Below are 20,398 nucleotides of genomic sequence, written 5' to 3'. Positions count from 1 at the left end.
AAGAGGTTTATCAAAGAATTTTCCAAAATTACAAAACCCCTGTGTAATCTTCTAGTTGCAGACACACCTTTCGTTTTTTATGAGGGTTGCCTGCATGCCTTCGAAACTTTAAAGGTAAAGCTTGTCGCCGCACCTATCATTTCTGCACCCAACTGGGCCCTGTCATTAGAGCTGATGTGTGATGCCAGTGATTTTACCATAGGAGCAGTTCTGGGGGAAGCGACATGACAAGCTTCTACATGTCATTTATTATGCTAGTCGCATGTTAAATGATGCTCAAACGAACTACACCATAATCGAGAAAGAACTACTAGCAGTTGTCTACGCAATTGATAAGTTCAGATCTTATCTAATTGGTTTCAAGATTATTGTTTATACTGATCATGCTGCTCTCAAGTACCTCCTAACCGAGCAGGATTCAAAACCAAGGCTCATCAGATGGGTACTACTTCTTCAAGAATTTGACTGGAGATCAGAGACAGAAAGGGATCAAAAAATCAGGTGGCAGATCATTTATCCCGAATTAAACCTAAAGCAGGGATGCCCCTACCCATTACTGAGGTATTCGAGACTTTTCCCGATGAGCAGCTATTTGCAATCCAAAGAGCACCATGGTTTGCAGACATTGCAAACTATAAAGCCATGAAGTTCATTCCGAAGGAGTACAACAGACAACAAGTGCGTAAACTTCTGCATGATGTTAAGTACTACTTGTGGGACGAACCTTATCTCTTTAAGAGATGCTCAGATGGTATAATCCAACGTTGTGTCTCCGAGGAAGAAATCCAACAGATTCTTTGGCATTGTCATGGCTCTGAATATAGAGGACATTTTGGAGGAGAGCAAACAACTACCAGGGTCCTTCAAAGCGGATTTTACTGGGCAACACTCTTCATGGACTCTCGAGAGTTTGTCCACAATTGTGACAAGTGCCAATGAGCTAGAAATCTCCCTAATAATCACGAAATGCCACAACAAGAAATTCTGGAAATTGAGCTGTTTGATGTATGGGGAATAGACTTCATTGGACCTTTCCCACCTTCATATTCAAACGCATACATCTTGGTGGCAGTGGACTATATGTCTAAATGGGTTAAGGCAATAAAGTCACCCACTAAGGACACCCGGGTGGTGCTGAAATTCCTCCAAAAGAACATCTTCAGCAGATTTGGTGTCCCGCTGACATTGATCAGTGACGAAGATACCCACTTCTGTAACAGACAACTTGACTCCATCTTATAACGATATGGTGTTCATCACAAAGTAGTGACCCCCTACCATCCACAGAAAAATGGACAAGTTGAGGTCTCCAACAGAGAACTTAAGAGAATCCTTCAGAGAACAATGGACACCTCCAGGAGGGATTGGGCACGGAAGCTTGATGACGCTCTCTGGGCATACCGGACTGCATTCAAAATCCTCATCGGGATGTTTCCCTATCAGTTGGTCTAGGGCAAGGCATGCCTCCTGATGAGGATTTAATGTCGTTCTAGAATTTCTCAATAGAAATTTCGTTGCAAGTATAGTCCAAACCAACAATTGACCCTCAATAAAAGTTTAAAAGGTTGTCACAATACAAATCAAAATAATTGGGAGTAGTAATCCCGAGTCGTCTCTCAAAGGAATTTGCAGGGAAGTGTGCATATTAATTGTTATGAGATATTTTTGGGGTTTTAATATGATGAACAAGAAAATAAATTGCAAGAAAATAAAGGATACTCAAATGGTAAAAAGGTCTTGGCAAGGGTTGATGGTTAAGGATCACTATTCTTGTTACTAACCACATATGATAATTACAAGGATCACTCACACGTTGTCATCCCCAAAATTAGAGGAAAGTCCTAGCTAACTCACTAATTTATACGCTTTTTGGCATTGTTTTTAGATAGTTTTTAGTAGGATCTAGCTACTTTTTAGTATATTTTTATTAGTTTTTAAGCAAAATTCACATTTCTGGACTTTACTATAAGTTTGTCTATTTTTCTGTGATTTCAGGTATTTTCTAGCTGAAATTGGGGACTTGAGCAAAAATATGATTCAGAGGATGAAAAAGGACTACTGATGTTGTTGGATTCTGACCTCCCTGCACTCGAAATGGATTTTTTGGATCTACAAAAACCCAAATGGTGCGCTCTTAATTGCGTTGGAAAGTATACATCCTGGGCTTTCTAGAAATATATAATAGTCCATACTTTGCTCGAGTTTTGACGACGCAAACTGGCGTTCAAACGCTAACTCGCTACCCTATTCTGGCGTTAAACGCCAAAAATAGGTTACAAGCTAGAGCTAAACGCCCAAAACAGGCTGCAAATTGGCGTTTAACTCCAAGTGAAGTCTCTACACATGAAAGCTTCAATGCTCAGCCCAAGCACACACCAAGTGGGCCCGGAAGTGGATTTCTGCATCATTTACTTATTTCTGTAAATCCTAGTAACTAGTCTAGTATAAATAAGACCTTTTACTATTGTATTAGACATTCTTGGATCTTTGATAAGTTTTACGCTATCTTAGACATTAGGGGCTGGCCTCACGGCCATGCCTGGACCATCATCACTTATGTATTTTCAACAGTGGAGTTTCTACACACCATAGATTAAGGTGTGGAGCTCTGCTGTTCCTCGAGTATTAATGCAATTACTACTATTTTCTATTCAATTCATGCTTGTTCCTGTTCTAAGATATCCATTCACACACAAGAACATGATGAATGTGATGATTATATGACGCTCATCACCATTCTCACTTATGAATGCGTGCCTGACAAACACTCTCGTTCTACATGCAAACAAGCTTGAATGCATATCTCTTAGCCTTCTGGTTCTCAATCAGAGTCTTCGTGGTATAAGCTAGAATCAATTGGCAGCATTCTTGATATCCGAAAAGTCTAAACTTTGTCTGTGGTATTCCAAGTAGGATCTGGGATGGGATGACTGTGATGAGTTTCAAACTCGCAAGTGTTGGGTGTAGTGACAGACGCAAAAGGATCAATGGATCCTATTCTAACATGAGTAAGAACCGACAGATAATTAGCAGTGCGGTGACAGCGCATTTTGACCATTTTTACTGAAAGAACGGACGGTAGCCATTGACAACGGTGATCCCCCAACATATAGTTTGCCATGGAAAGGAGTATGAATGATTGAATGAAGATGGTAGGAAAGCAGAGATTCAGAAGGAGTAACGCATCTCCATATGCTTATCTGAAATTCCCACCAATGAATTACATAAGTATCTCTATCTTTATTTTATGTTTATTTATATTTTAATTATCAAAACTCCATAACCATTTGAATCCGCCTGACTGAGATTTACAAGATGACCATAGCTTGCTTCAAGCCGACAATCTCCGTGGGATCGAACCTTACTCACGTAAGATTTATTACTTGGACGACCCAGTGCACTTGTTGGTTAGTTGTGCGAAGTTGTGAAAAAGAGTTGAGATTACAATTGTGCGTACCAAGTTGTTGGCGCCATTGAGATCATAATTTCGTGCACCAAGTTTTTGGCGCCGTTGTCGGGGATTATTCGAGTTTGGACAACTGACGGTTCATCTTGTTGCTCAGATTAGGTAATTTTCTTCTTGTTTCAACCTTTATTTTATTTTCAAAAAGTTTTCAAAACTCTTTCAAAATTTTTTCTTCTTTTTCGATTTTCCAAAATAATTTTCAAAAAAAATTAAAAAAAAATTAATAAAATCATAAAAACAAAAATATTTTGTGCTTCTTGTTTGAGTCTAGTGTCAATTTTTAAGTTTGGTGTCAATTGCATGTTTTTAAAATTTGTGCATTTTTCAAAAAATTCATGCATTGCATTCTTCATGATCTTCAAGTTGTTCTTGACAAGTCTTCTTGTTTGATCTTCATATTTTCTTGTTTTGAGTCTTTTGTTGTTTTTCATACGCATTTTTGAATTCATAGTGTCTAAACATGAAAAATCTCTAAGTTTGGTGTCTAGCATGTTTTTCTTTTCTTGAAAATTTTTCAAAAATAAATCTTGATGTTCATCTTGACATTCATGGTATTCTTGCATGCATCATTTATTTTAATCCAAAATTTTTATGTTTTGAGTCATTTTTGTATTTTTCTCTCTCCTCATTAAAAAATTCAAAAATAAAAAATATCTTTTCCTTATTTCACTCATAAATTTCGAAATCTTTGGGTTGACTTAGTAAAAAATTTTTAAAAAATAAGTTGTTTCTTGATAGTCAAGTCAAGATTTCGATTTCAAAAATTTATCTTTTCAAAATCTTTTTCAAAATCAAATCTTTTTCATTTTTTCCCTTTGTTTTTCTAAAATTTTCAAAAATCTTTTTCAAAAATTAATGTTTTCAAAAATTAATGTTTTCAAAAATTAATACAAACAATTAATGTTTTGATTCAAAAATTTCAAGTTTATTACTTTCTTGTTAAGAAAGATTCAAACTTTAAATTTTAAAATCATATCTTTTGATTTCTTGTGAGTTAAGTCATTAATTCTGATTTTAAAAAGTAAATCTTTTTCAAAATAAATTTCAATCATATCTTTTCAATCATATCTTTTCAAACGTATCTTTTTCAAATCATATCTTTTTCAAAATCAATTTCAAAATCTTTTCTAACTTTTTATCTTTTCAAAATTGATTTTCAAATCTTTTTCAATTAACTAATTGACTTTTTGTTTGTTTTACTATTTCTTATCTTTTTCAAAACCACCTAACTACTTTTCTCTCTCTAATTTTCGAAAATCACCTTCCTCTTTTTCAAAAACCTTTTTATTAAACTAATTGTTTTAACTTTTAATTTTATTCCTTTTCTTAATTTTTGAATTCTAACTAAATTTTAAAATAAAAACAAAAATATTTTCCTTTTTCTTTTAATTATTTTCGAAAACCCTCTCTCTCATCTTCTTCTATTTATTTATTTAATCACTAACACTCTTCTCTTCTTCTCTTAATTCGAACCCTCTTCTCTTCTCTCTCTGTGTTCGAATTTTTTCTATTATTCTCTTCTTCTACTCACATAAGGGAATCTCTATACTGTGACATAGAGGATTCCTCTTCCTTTTCTGTCCTCTTCTTTTTTATATGAGCAGGAGTAAGGATAAGGACATTCTTGTTGAAGCAGATCCTGAACCTGAAAGGACTCTGAAGAAGAAGCTAAGAGAAGCTAAAGCACAACAATCCAGAGAAAACCTTACAGAGAATCTGGAAAAAGAAGTAATGGCCGAACCCAACAACAATGCAAGGAAGATGCTTGGTGACTTTTCTGCACCAAATTCCAACTTCCATGGAGGAAGCATCTCAATCCCTGCCATTGGAGCAAACAATTTTGAGCTAAAGCCTCAATTAGTTTCTCTGATGCAACAGAATTGTAAGTTTCATGGACTTCCATCAGAAGATCCTTTTTAGTTCTTAATTGAATTCTTGCAGATCTATGATACTGTTAAGACCAATGGAGTTGATCCCGAGGTCTATAAGCTTATGCTTTTCCCTTTTTCAGTAAGAGACAGAGCTAGAATATGGTTGGACTTTCAACTTAGAGATAGTCTGAACTCTTAGGATAAGCTGGTCACGGCTTTCTTAGCCAAGTTCTTTCCTCCTCAAAAGCTGAGCAAGCTTAGAGTGGATGTTCAAACCTTCAGGCAGAAAGAAGGTAAATCCCTCTATGAAGCTTGGGAAAGATTGAAGCAACTGACCAAAAAGTGTCCTTCTAACATGCTCTCAGAATGGACCATCATGGATATATTCTATGACGGTCTGTCTGAATTGTCTAAGATGTCATTGGACCATTCTGCAGGTGGATCTATTCACCTGAAGAAAGTGCCTGCAGAAGCTCAAGAACTCATTGAAATGGTTGCAAATAACCAGTTCATGTAAACCTCTAAAAGAAATCCTGTGAGTAATGGGACGCCTCAGAGGAAGGGAGTTCTTGAAATTGATGCTCTGAATGCCATATTGGCTCAGAACAAAATATTGACTCAGCAAGTCAATATGATTTCTCAGAGTCTGAATGGTTTGCAAAATGCATCCAACAGTACTAAAGAAGCATCTTCTGATGAAGAAGCTTATGATGTTGAGAACCCTGCAATGGCAGAGGTGAATTACATGGGTGAAGCCTATGGAAACACCTATAATCCTTCATGGAGAAATCATCCAAATTTATCATGGAAGGATCAACAAAAGCCTCAACAAGGCCTTAATAATTGTGGAAGAAACAGGTTTAGCAATAGCAAGCCTTTTCTGTTATCCTCTCAGCAACAGACAGAGAATTTTGAGTAGAACCCATCTAGCTTAGCAAATATAGTCTCTGATCTATCTAAGACCACTCTCAGTTTCATGAATAAAATAAGGTCCTCCATTAGAAATTTAGAGGCACAAGTGGGCCAGCTGAGTAAAAGAGTCACTAAAACTCCTCCTAGTACTCTCCCAAGCAATACAGAAGAGAATCTAAAAAGATAGTGCAAGGCCATAACCTTACTTGGTGTGGCCGAACCTAGAGAGGAGGAGGAGGACGTGAATCCCAGTGAGGAAGACCTCATGGGACATCCTCTAGATAAAAAGGAGTTCCCAATTGAGGAACCAAAGGAATCTGAGGTTAATATAGAGACCATAGTGATTCCATTAAACCTACTTCTGCCATTCATGAGCTCTGATGAGTATTCCTCCTCTGAAGAGGATGAAGATATTACTGAAGAGCAAGTTGCTAAGTACCTTAGAGCAATCATGAAGCTGAATGCCAAGTTATTTGGTAATGAGACTTGGGAGGATGAACCCCCCTTGCTCACCAATGAGCTGAATAACTTGATTAGGCAGACATTACCTCAAAAGAAAGAGGATACTGGAAGGTTCTTAATACATTGTACCATAGGCACCATGACCTTTGAGAAGGCTCTGTGTGACCTGGGGTCAGGCATTAACCTCATGCCACTCTCTATAATGGAGAAACTGGGAATCTTTGAGGTTCAAGCTGCAAGAATCTCACTAGAGATGGAAGACAAATCCATGAAAAAGGCTTATGGACTAGTAGAGGACGTGCTAGTGAAGGTTGAAGGCCTTTATATCCCTGCTGATTTCATAATCCTAGACATTGGGAAGGAGGAGGATGAATGCATCATCCTTAGAAGACCCTTCCTAGCCACAGCAAAAGCTGTGATTGATGTTGATAGAGGTGAACTCGTCCTTCAAGTGACCGCTTAGGCCTGGATCCCTACCTACCTTTTCCTTCTCTCTCACACCTTTTTATAACACTTTTCCCCAAACATCATCACCAATCACCTCAATCACTCTTCCCCATCACCTCTTCACCATTCACACCCATCCTCTCTTCCCTATAAACCCCACCTACCTTCAAATTCAAAATCTCTTTCCCTCCCAAACCCACCCTAAATGACCGAACCTAACCCCTCTCCCTCCACTATATAAACCCCTCCATACTTCTTCATTTTCACACAACACAACCCTCTCTTCTCCCTCTTGGCCGAATACACATCTATCTCCCTCTTCTTTATATATTCTTCTTCTTCTTCCATTATTTCTTCTTTTGCTCGAGGACAAGCCACACTTTAAGTTTGGTGTGGTAAAAGCATTATTTTTTTTTTGTTTTTTCGTAACAATTGATGGCACCTAAGGCCGGAGAAACCTCTAGAAAGAGGAAAGGGAAGACAAAAGCTTCCACCTCCGAGTCATGGAAGATGGAGAGATTCATCTCAAAAGCCCATCAAGACCACTTCTATGAAGTTGTGGCCAAGAAGAAGGTGATCCCTGAGGTCCCTTTCATGCTCAAGAAAAATGAGTATCCGAAGATCCGACATGAGATCCAAAGAAGAGGTTGGGAAGTTCTTACCAATCCCATTCAACATGTCAGAATCTTAATGGTTCAAGAGTTCTATGCCAATGCATGGATCACTAGGAACCATGATCAAAGTATGAACCCGAATCCAAAGAATTATCTTACAATGGTTTGGGGGAAATGCTTAGATTTCAGTCCGGAGAACGTAAGGTTGGCGTTCAACTTACCTATAATGCAAGAAGATGCACGCCCCTACACTAGAAGGGTCAACTTTGATCAAAGGTTGGACAAGTCTTCATGGATATATGTGTGGAAGGACCTCAATGGAAAAGAGACTCAAAAGGCAAGCCGATTCAATTGAGAAGACTGGACCTTAAGCCTGTGGCTAGAGGATGGTTGGAGTTCATCCAACGCTCCACTATCCCTACTAGCAACCGATCTGAAGTGACTGTGGATCGGGCCATCATGATCCATAGCATCATGATTGGAGAGGAAGTAGAAGTTCATGAAGTCATCCCTCTAGAACTCTACAAAATAGCCGAAAAACCCTCCACCTTGGCAAGGCTAGCTTTTCCTCATCTCATTTGCCATCTATGCTACTCAGCTGGAGTTGTCATAGAAAGAGACATCCACATTGAAGAGGACAAGCCCATCACTAAGAAGAGGATGGAGCAAACAAGGGAGCCCATTCATGGATCTCAAGAGACGCATGAGGAAGCTCATCATCAAGAAATCCCTGAGATGCCTCAAGGGATGCATGACATGAACCAATTAAGGGTGAAACACCAAGAGCACTCCATCATTCTCCATGAGATTAGAGAAGATCAAAGAGCTATGAGGGAAGAGCAACAAAGGCAAGGAAGAGACACAGAGGAGCTCAAGAACACCATTGGTCCTTCAAGGAGAAGGCGCCACCATCACTAAGGTGGACTCATTCCTTAACTTCTTTGTTCTCATCTCTCTATTTTTCTGTCTTTATGCTCTATGTTTGTCTATGTTTGTGTCTTTATTACATGATCATTAGTGTCTAGTAACTATATCTTAAGGCTATGAATAATTCCATGAATCCTTTACCTTTCTTAAATGAAAAATGTTTTTAATTCAAAAGAACAAGAAGTACATGAGTTTTGAATTCATCCTTGAATTTAGTTTAATTATATTGATGTGGTGACAATACTCTTTGTTCTCTGAATGAATGCTTGAACAGTGCATATTTTTTATCTTGTTGCTTATGAAGGTTAAAATTGTTGGCTCTTGAAAGAATGATGAACAAGAGAAATATTATTGATAATCTGAAAAATCATAAAATTGATTCTTGAATCAAGAAAAAGCAGTGAATAACAAAAGCTTGCGAAAAAAAAGTGGCGAAAAAATATAAAAGAGAAATAAAAATCAAGCAGAAAAAGCCAATAGCCCTTAAAACCAAATAGAAAGGGTAAAAAAGGATCCAAGGCTTTAAGCATTAATGGATAGGAGGGCCCAAGGAAATAAAATCCAGGCCTAAGCGGCTAAATCAAGCTGTCCCTAACCATGTACTTGTGGCATGCAGGTCCAAGTGAAAAGCTTGAGACTGAGTGGTTAAAGTCATGATCCAAAGCAAAAAGAGTATGCTTAAGAGCTCTAGACACCTCTATTTGGGGACTTTAGCAAAGCTGAGTCACAATCTAAAAAGGTTCACCCAGTCATGTGTCTGTGGCATTTATGTATCTAGTGGTAATACTGGAAAACAAAGTGCTTAGGGCCACGACCAAGACTCATAAAAGTAGCTGTGTTCACGAATCAACATACTTAACTAGGAGAATCAATAACACTATCTGAACTCTAAGTTCCTATGGATGCCAATCATTCTAAACTTCAAAGGATAAAGTGAAATGCCAAAACTGTTCAGAAGCAAAAAGCTACAAGTCCCGCTCATCTAATTAGAACTAATATTCATTGATATTTAGAGATTTATAGTATATTCTCTTCTTTTTATCCTATTTGATTTTCAGTTGCTTGGGGACAAGCAACAATTTAATTTTGGTGTTGTGATGAGCGGATAATTTATACGCTTTTCGGCATTGTTTTTAGGTAGTTTTTAGTAGGATCTAGCTACTTTTAGGGATGTTTTTATTGGTTTTTATGCAAAATTCACATTTCTAGACTTTACTATGAGTTTGTGTGTTTTTCTGTGATTTTAGGTATTTTCTGGCTGAAATTGAGGGACCTGAGCAAAAATCTTATTCAGGCTGAAAAAGGACTGCTGATGTTGTTAGATTCTGACCTCCCTGCACTCGAAATGAATTTTCTGGAGCTATAGAACTCCAAATGGCGCGCTCTCAACTATGTTGGAAAGTTGACATCCAGAACTTTCCAGAAATATATTATTGTTTATACTTTATTCAAGTTTAGACGACGCAAACTGGCATTCAACGCCAGTCCCATGCTGCATTCTAGAGTAAAATGCCAGAAACACGTCACAAACCAGAGTTAAACGCCAAACAGACATTACAACTTGGCGTTTAACCCCAAGAGAAGCCTCTGCACGTGTAAAGCTCAAGCGCAGCCCAAGCACACACCAAAGTGGGCCCCGGAAGTGGATTTCTGCACTTATACTTATTTCTGTAAACCCTAGTAGCTAGTCTAGTATAAATAGGACTTTTTACTATTGTATTAGACATTTGGGAATTAGTCTTTTGATTGATCTCTTGATCACATTTGGGGGCTAGCCATTCGGCCATGCCTGCACCATCACTTATGTATTTTCAACGGTGGAGTTTCTACACACCATAGATTAAGGTATGGAGCTCTGCTGTGCCTTGAGAATTAATGCAATTACTATTGTTCTTCTATTCAATTCAAGCTTATTATTATTCTAAGATATTCGCTGCACTTCAACCTGATGGATGTGATGATCTATGACACTCATCATCATCCGTTCTTATGAACGCGTGTGATGAGCGGATAATTTATATGCTTTTTGGAATTGTTTTTAGATAGTTTTTAGTATAATCTAGATACTTTTAGGGATGTTTTCATTAGTTTTTATGCTAAATTCACATTTCTTGACTTTACTATGAGTTTGTGTGTTTTTCTGTGATTTCAGGTAAGTTCTGGCTGAAATTGAGGGACCTGAGCAAAACTCTGAAAAGGAGGCTGACAAAGGACTGCTGATGCTTTTGGAATCTGACCTCCCTGCACTCGAAATGGATTTTCTAGAGCTAAAGAACTCTAAATGGTGCGCTCTTAACGGTGTTGGAAAGTAGACATCCAGAGCTTTCTAGCAATATATAATAGTCCATACTTTATTCGTGATTAGATGACGTAAACTGGCGCTCAACGCCAGTTCCATGCGGCATTCTGGAGTCAAACGCCAGAAACACGTCACGAACCAGAGTTGAGCGCCAAAAACACGTTACAACTTAGCGTTCAACTCCAATAGAAGCGTCAGCTCGTGTAAAGTTCAAGCTCAGCCCAAGCACACACCAAGTGGGCCCCGGAAGTGGATTTCTGCATCAATTACTTACTTTTGTAAACCCTAGTAGTTAGTCTAGTATAAATAGGACTTTTTACTATTGTATTAAGTGTCTTTTGACCACGTTACATCTTTGGTCTTGGTTTTACTCTATTATTCATCTTAGGAGACTATTGATCATGTTTGGGGGGCTGGCTATTCGGCCATGCCTGAACCTTCATCACTTATGTATTTTCAACAGTGGAGTTTCTACACACCATAGATTAAGGGTGTGGAGCTCTACTGTACCTCAAGTTTTAATACAATTACTACTATTTTCTATTCAATTCAGCTATTCCTGTTCTAAGATATTCGTTGCACTTCAACATGATGAATGTGATAATCCGTGACACTCATCATCATTCTCACCTATAAACACGTGACTGACAACCACTTCCGTTCTATTTTAGACCGGGCGCATATCTCTTAGATTCCTTAATCAGAATCTTCGTGGTATAAGCTAGATTGATGGCGGCATTCATGAGAATCCAGAAAGTCTAAACCTTGTCTGTGGTATTCCGAGTAGGATTCAGGGATTGAATGACTGTAACGAGCTTCAAACTCGCGATTGTTGGGCGTGATGACAAACGTAAAAGAATTAAGGGATTCTATTCCAACATGATGAGAACCGATAGATGATTAGCCGTGCCGTGACAGAGCATTTGGACCTTTTTCACTGAGAAGATGGGATGTAGCCATTGACAATGGTGATGCCCTACATACAGCTTGCCATGGAAAGGAATAAGAAGGATTGAAGGAAGGCAGTAGGAAAGCAAAGATCCAACAGGGACAAGCATCTCCATACACTTATCTGAAATTCCCACCATTGAATTACATGAGTAACTCTATCTTTATTTTCTACTTTATTTATTATTCGAAAACTCCATAACATTTACTATCCGCTAACTGAGATTTACAAGATGACCATAGCTTGCTTCATACCAACAATCTACGTGGGATCGACCCTTACTCACTCAAGGTATTACTTGGACGACCCAGTGCACTTGCTGGTTAGTTGTGCGGAGTTATGACTAAGTGTGATTCATGTTTGAGAGCGCCACCAAGTTTTTGGCGCCATTGTTGATGATCACAATTTCGTGCACCAAGTTTTTGGCGCCGGTTCCGGGGATTGTTTGAGTTTGGACAACTGACGGTTCATCTTGTTGCTCAGATTAGGTAATTTTCTTTTTTATTTTCTTTTCAAAAAGTTTTCAAAAATATTTTTCAAAAATTTTCTCCCTCTATTTTCAAAAAATCCTTCAGAGTGTTTAAGAATGAATTCTAGAGTTTCAAAATGGTATGCTGAAGCTTGGCTGGCCATCAAGCTTTAAACTAACCTGGTATGATTCCTGGGATTTTGATTGAGGACTTTGAATTCATTACTTCCTTTTTCATTTATGTTTTTCGAAAAATAAAATAAAATCCAAAAAAATTTAATAAAATTATAAAAATCAAAAAATATTTTTGTGTTTCTTGTTTGAGTCTTGTGTCATGTTTTAAGTTTGGTGTCAATTGCATATTCATTTTGTTCTTGCAATTTTCGAAAATTCATGCATTCATAGTGTTCTTCATGATCTTCAAGTTGTTCTTGGTAAGTCTTCTTGTTTGATCTTGATGTTTTTTTGTTTTGTGTCTTTTATTGTTTTTTTATGTGCATCTTTGCATTCATATTATCTAAGCATTAAAGATTTCTAAGTTTGGTGTCTTGCATGTTTTCTTTGCATCAAAAAAATTTTTCAAAAATATGTTCTTGGTGTTCATCATGATCTTCAAAGTATTCTTGGTGTTCATCTTGACATTCATAGTATTCTTGCATGCATCATTGGTTTTGATTCAAAATTTTCATGTTTTGGGTCATATTTGTATTTTTCTCTCTCATCATTAAAAATTCAAAAATCGAAAAAATATCTTTTCCTTTTTTCTCTCAAAATTTCGAAAATTTGGGTTGACTTAGTCAAAATTTTTTTTTTTAAATTAGTAGTTCTTATAAGTCAAGTCAAATTTTCAAATTTAAAAAAAAATCTTATCTTTTTAAAACTTTTTCAAAATTCAAATCTTTTTCATTTTTCTTCCATGATTTTCAAAAATTTCAAAAATTATTTTCAAAATCTTTTCTTAATTTTATTTCAAAATTTTCGAAACTTAACTAACAAGTAATGTGATTGGTTCAAAAATTTGAAGTTTGTTACTTTCTTGTTAAGAAAGGTTCAATCTTTAAATTCTAGGATCTTATCTTTTAGTTTCTTGTTAGTTAAGTAATTAATTTTAATTTTAAAAATTAAATCTTTCTTATCTTATCTTTTATATCATATCTTTTTCAAAATTTTATCTTTTTCAAAAATTTTATTTTAAAATATATTTTCTAACTTCTTATCTTCTTATCTTTTTTTTTTATTTTCAAATCTTTTTCAACTAACTATTTGACTTTTTGTTTGTTTCTTATCTTTTTCAAAACCACCTAACAACTTTTCTCTTTCTAATTTTCGAAAATACCTCCCTCTTTGTCAAAAATTCTTTTTTTAATTAATTAATTGTTTTAAATTTTAATTTTAATTTTATTTCTTATCTTAATATTCGAAAATCATTAACTCCTTTTCAAAAATTATTTTCGAAAACTTCTATCTCTAATCTTATTCTATTTATTTATTCATTCACTAACACTTCTCTTCATCTCAAATCACAGCCCCTATCCTCGCCTTTGTGTTTGGATTCTCCTTTCTTTATCCCCTTTCTTCTTCTACTAATAATAAGGAACCTCTTTACTATGACATAGAGGATTCCTCTTCTTTTTCCGTTCTCTTCTCTTTCATATGAGCAGGAACAAGGAAAAAGGTATTCTTGTTGAAGCTGATCCAGAACCTGAAAGGACTCTGAATAGGAAACTAAGAGAAGCTAAATTACAACAATCCAGAGACAACCTTGCTGAAATTTTCAAACAAGAAAAGAAGATGGCAGCCGAACCCAGCAACAATAATGCAAGAAGGATGCTTGGTGATTATACTACACCTACTTCCAAGTTTGATGGAAGAAGCATCTCAATTCCTGCCGTTGGAGCAAACAATTTTGAGCTAAAACCGTAATTAGTTGCTCTAATGCAACAGAACTGCAAGTTTCATGGACTTCCATCAGAAGATCCCTACCAGTTCTTAACTGAGTTCTTACAGATCTGTGAGACTATTAAGACTAATGGAGTAGATCCTGAAGTCTACAAGCTCATGCTTTTCCCTTTTGCTGTAAGAGATAGAGCTAGAGCATGGTTGGACTCTCACCCTAAAGATAGCCTGGACTCCTGGGATAAGCTGGTCACGGCCTTCTTGGCTAAGTTCTTTCCTCCTCAAAAGTTGAGCAAGCTTAGAGTGGATGTTCAGACCTTCAAACAAAAAGATGGTGAATCCCTCTATGAAGCTTGGGAAAGATACAAGCAGATGACCAAAAGATGTCCTTCTGACATGTTTTCAGAATGGACCATGATAGATATATTCTATTACGGTCTGTCTGAGTTCTCTAAGATTTCATTGGACCATTCTGCAGGTGGATCCATTCACCTAAAGAAAACGCCTACAGAAGCTCAAGAACTTATTGACATGGTTGCAGATAACCAGTTTATGTACACTTCTGAGAGGAATTCCGTGAATAATGGGATGCCTCAAAGGAAGGGAGTTCTTGAAATTGATGCTCTGAATGCCATATTGGCTCAGAACAAAATGTTGACTCAGCAAGTAAACATGATTTCTCAAAGTCTGAATGGATGGCAAAATGCATCCAACAGTACTAAAGAGGCATCTTCTGAAGAAGAAGCTTATGATCCTGAAAACCCTGCAATAGCAGAGGTAAATTATATGGGTGAACCTTATGGAAACACCTATAATTCATCATGGAGAAATCATCCAAATTTCTCATGGAAGGATCAACAAAAGCCTCAACAAGGCTTTAATAATGGTGGAAGAAATAGGCTCAGCAATATCAAGCCTTATCCATCATCCTCTCAGCAACAGACAGAGAATTATGAACAGAGTACCTCTAACTTAGCAAATTTAGTCTCTGATATGTCTAAGGCCACTTTAAGTTTCATGGGTGAAACAAGGTCCTCCATCAGAAATCTGGAGGCACAAGTGGGCCAGTTGAGTAAGAAAATCACTGAAACTTCTCCTAGTACTCTCCCAAGCAATACTGAAGAGAATCCAAAAAGAGAGTGCAAGGCCATTGATATAATCAACATGGCCGAACCTAGAGAGGAAGGAGAGGACGTGAATCCCAATGAGGAATACCTCATGGGACGTCTCTCAAGCAAGAAGGAGTTCCCTATTGAAGACCCAAGGGAATCTGAGGCTCATATAGAGACCATAGAGATCCCATTAAACCTCCTTCTGCCATTCATGAGCTCCGAACACTATTCTTCCTCTGAAGAGGATGAACATGTAACTAGAGAGCAAGTTGCTCAATATCTAGGAGCTATCATGAAGCTGAATGCCAAGTTATTTGGTAATGAGACTTGGGAAGGTGAACCTCCCTTGCTCATCAGTGAACTAGATACATGGGTTCAGCAAACCTTACCTCAAAAGAGACAAGATCCTGGCAAATTCTTAATACCCTGTATCATAGGCACCATGACCTTTGAAAAGGCTCTGTGTGACCTGGGGTCAAGCATAAATCTTATGCCACTCTCTGTAATGGAGATGCTGGGATCATTGAGGTACAGCCTGCCATATTTTCATTACAATTGGCAAACAAGTTAGTAAAGACAAGCTTATGGATTGGTAGAGGACGTGTTGGTAAAGGTTGAAGGCCTTTACACCCTGCTGATTTCATAATCTTAGACACTAGGAAGGAGGAGGATGAATGCATCATCCTTGGAAAACCTTTCCTAGCCACAGTAGAAGTTGTGATAGATGTTAACAGAGGAGAATTAGTCCTTCAATTGAATGGGGACTACCTTGTGTTTAAGGCTCAAGGATCTTCTTCTTTAACAATGGAGAGGAAGTATGAAAAGCTTCTCTCAGTACAGAGTCAAACAAAGCCCCACCAATCAAACTCTAAGTTTTGTGTTGAGAGGCCAAAGCCAAACTCTAAGTTTGGTGTTGAATCCCCACATCCAAACTCTAAGTTTGGTGTTGGGAGTCTACAACATTGACCTGATTACCTGTGTGGCTCCATGAGAGCCCACTGTCAAGCTATTGACATTAAAGAAGCGCTTATTGGGAGGCAACCCAAATTTTATTTGTCTAATTTTATTTTTATTTTCATTGTTCTTTTATGTTTTATTAGGTTCATGATCATGTGGAGTCACGAAAAAAATATTAAAATTAAAAACAGAATCAAAAACTGCAGAAGAAAAATCACACCCTGGAGGAAGGACTTACTGGCGTTTAAACGCCAGTAAGGAGCATCTGGCTGGCGTTCAACACCAAAACAGAGCATGGATCTGGCGTTGAACGCCAGAAACAAGCAACATCCTGGCATTCAGACGCCAGGAATGCACCCCGAGGAGAGCTGGCACTGAATGCCAGAAACAAGCATGGAACTGGCATTCAATGCCAGAAACATGCTGCAATTAGGCGTTGAACACTGATGAGCGGATAATTTGTACGCTTTTTGGCATTGTTTTTAGTATGTTTTTAGTATGATCTAGTTAGTTTTTAGTATATTTTTATTAGTTTTTAGTTAAAATTCACTTTTCTGGACTTTACTATGAGTTTGTGTGTTTTTCTGTGATTTCAGGTATTTTCTGGCTGAAATTGAGGGTCCTGAGCAAAAATCTGATTCAGAGACTGAAAAGGACTGCAGATGCTGTTGGATTCTGACCTCCCTGCACTCGAAGTGGATTTTCTGGAGCTACAGAAGCCCAATTGGCGCGCTCTCAACGGCATTGGAAAGTAGACATCCTGGGCTTTCCAGCAATGTATAATAGTCCATACTTTGCCCGAGATTTAATGGCCCAAACCGGCGTGGCAAATCAGCCTCAGAATTTCCAGCGTTTAACGCTGGAACTGGCATAAAACTTGGAGTTAAACGCCCAAACTGGCATAAAAGCTGGCGTTTAACTCCAGAAAAGGTCTCTACACGAAAATGCTTCATTGCTCAGCCCAAGCACACACTAAGTGGACCCAGAAGTGGATTTTTACGTCATTTACTCATTTCTGTACACCTTAGGTTACTAGTTTACTATTAATAGGATCTTTTGACATTGTATCGGCACCTCATGACACTTTACACGTTTCTTTGTGTACTTCTTACAGCATGAGTCTCTAAACCCCATGGTTGGGGGTGAGGAGCTCTGCTGTGTCTTGATGGATTAATGCAATTACTACTGTTTCTTATTCAATCATGCTTGCTTCCATTCTAAGATATCACTTGTTCTTAACCCGGATGAATGTGATGACCCGTGACACTCATCACATTCTCAACTATGAACATGTTCTTGACAACCACCTCCGTTCTATTTTAGATTGAGTAGATATCTCTTGGATTCCTTAATCAGAATCTTCGTGGTATAAGCTAGAATTGATGGCGGCATTCAAGAGAATCCGGAAGGTCTAAACCTTGTCTGTGGTATTCTGAGTAGGATTCAATGATTGAATGACTGTGACGAGCTTCAAACTCCTGAGGGCGGGGCGTTAGTGACAGACGCAAAAGAATCATTGGATTCTATTCCGGCCTGATTGAGAACCGACAGATGGATAGCCGTGCCGTGACAGGGTGCGTTGAACATTTCCACTGAGAGGATGGGAGGTAGCCATTGACAACGGTGAAACCCTACAGACAGCTTGCCATGGAAGGAGCCTTGCGTGTTTGATGAAGAAGACAGTAGGAAAGCAGAGATTCAGAAGATGGAGCACCTCCAAAACCTCAACCTGTTCCCCATTACTGCAAAACAAGTACTTATTTCATGTTCTTTTACTTTTCACAATCAACCCTGATAATCTTTGATATCCTGACTAAGATTTACAAGATAACCATAGCTTGCTTCAAGCCGACAATCTCCGTGGGATCGACCCTTACTCACGTAAGGTATTACTTGGACGACCCAGTGCACTTGCTGGTTAGTTGTGTGGAATTGCAAAAGTGTGATTGCAATTTCGTGCACCAAGTTTTTGGCGCCGTTGCCGGGGATTGTTCGAGTTTGGACAACTGACGGCTTATCTTGTTGCTTAGATTAGGACTGTTTTGTTTTTATTGGTTTAGAGTCTTTTAGTTGAGTCTAGTTTCATATTTTAAATTTGGTGTCAATTGCATGCTTTTGCTTTTCTTTTAATTTTCGATTTTGCATGTCCTTAGTCCCTTTTTGATCCGTAAAAATTCTAAGTTTGGTGTCCTCTTTGTGTTTTTCTCTTAAAAATTTTTGAAAAATTGTGTTTGATTTTCTAAAAATTTTAAGTTTGATGTCATTTTGTTGTTTTTCTCTTTCCCCTTGTCAAAAAATCAAATCTTTTTCATAAAAATTTTTCAATCATATCTTTCTAATTGCTAATCTCAAAATCTTTTTAATTAACTAATTGATTCAGTTTTCAATTTGCTTTGATCTTATTTTCTTTTAATTTTCGAATTTTTATTTTATTTTACTTTTGTTTTATTTTATTTTATTTTTTTCGGTTAATTCAAAAAAAAAATTTATCTATTTGCAATCCATATCATTTCCCTTTATCCATTATGGACCTAAGTGGGATCGATCAGTCCAGAAGGACTCTGGGGTCATATGCCAACCCCATTACAGCTGCATATGGGAGTAGCATCTGTACACCTCCTATCAAAGCAAGCAGCTTTGAGCTAAACCCTCAACTCATTATCATAGTGCAGCAAAATTGCCAGTATTCCGGTCTTCCACAGGAAGAACCTACTGAGTTTCTGGCACAGTTCTTACAAATTGCTGACATAGTACATGAAAAAGAGGTGGATCAGGATGTCTACAGACTATTACAGTTTCCATTTGCTGTAAAAAATCAAGCTAAAAGGTGGTTGAATAACCAACCTACAGCAAGCATAAAGACATGGAAACAGTTATCAGACAAATTCCTGAATCATTTTTACCCTCCAAAGAGGATGACACAGCTAAGGCTGGACATCCAAGGCTTTAAACAAGAGGATAATGAATCCCTTTATAATGCCTGGTAGAGGTATAGAGGTATGCTAAGAAAATGCCCCTCTGAAATGTTTTCAGAGTGGGTACAGTTAGACATCTTCTACTATGGGCTTACAGAAAAAGCTCAGATGTCTTTAGACCACTCAGCTGGTGAATCTATACACATGAGGAAGACAATTGAAGAGGCTCAAGAGCTTATAGACACTGTTGCTAGAAACCAATAATTATACTCTAGCAATGAGTTCTCTCCAAAAGAGGAAGTCATGACAGTAGTCACTAATCCTAATCCTCAAGAACAGATGATTGAGCTTAATCAACATTGCTCCTGATGACAGAACAGTTAGCAGAATTTAAAGAGATGCTCCATGAAACTAAAGTTGCTAACAAGAACATAGAACTGCAGTTGAATCAAGCAAAATAGCAGATATCTAAACAGATAATAGGAGAGTGTCAAGCAGTTCAACTGAGGAGTGGGAAGACACTGAACAACACCACTCAAAAGAGTAAAAAGTCAAATAAGGAACAATTGACAGAGGATAACCAAACTGTTCAAATCCCTCTGAGGACAGTAAGAGCCCAGAGAGGAATGCTAGAGGCGTTCAAACACCAGAAAGGGAGGGAAGCTGGCGTTAACGCCCATTCCCTGCCCAGTTCTGGCGTTCAAATGCCAGAAAAGGGGGAAAAGGTTGGCGTTTAACGCCCATTTTCCACCCAATCCTGGCGTTCAGACGCCAAGGGAGGATCAGACACCTGAGAGTGCTGACAGTAATCCTCTAAAAAGGATTCTTCAACCACTTCTGTAAGGAACAAGCCTGCATCAACTAAGGTTGAAGAATATAAAGCCAAGATGCCTTATCCTCAGAAACTCCGCCAAGCGGAGCAGGATAAGCAATTTGCCCGCTTTGCAGAGTATCTAAGGACTCTTGAAATAAAGATTCCGTTTGCAGAGGCACTTGAGCAAATACCTTCTTATGCTAAGTTCATGAAAGAGATCTTAAGTCATAAGACGGATTGGAGAGAAACTGAAAAAGTATTTCTCACTGAAGAATGCAGTGCAGTCAT

At 37.8% G+C, this 20,398-nt stretch overlaps 1 non-coding gene across 1 annotated transcript; it reads right to left on the bottom strand.

The window, feature by feature from the left end:
• Positions 1-14,606: 14,606 nt before the first annotated feature.
• LOC130977314 (small nucleolar RNA R71) lies at positions 14,607-14,710 on the bottom strand. The gene has a single exon (XR_009085012.1). It is a non-coding gene; the product is annotated as a small nucleolar RNA R71 (small nucleolar RNA).
• Between the last annotated feature and the right edge of the window lie 5,688 nt (positions 14,711-20,398).

Source organism: Arachis stenosperma, chromosome 4 (assembly GCF_014773155.1).
Source record: "Arachis stenosperma cultivar V10309 chromosome 4, arast.V10309.gnm1.PFL2, whole genome shotgun sequence".
Classification (NCBI taxonomy): Eukaryota; Viridiplantae; Streptophyta; class Magnoliopsida; order Fabales; family Fabaceae; genus Arachis; species Arachis stenosperma.
This window is presented reverse-complemented; position numbering and strand designations above follow the sequence as displayed.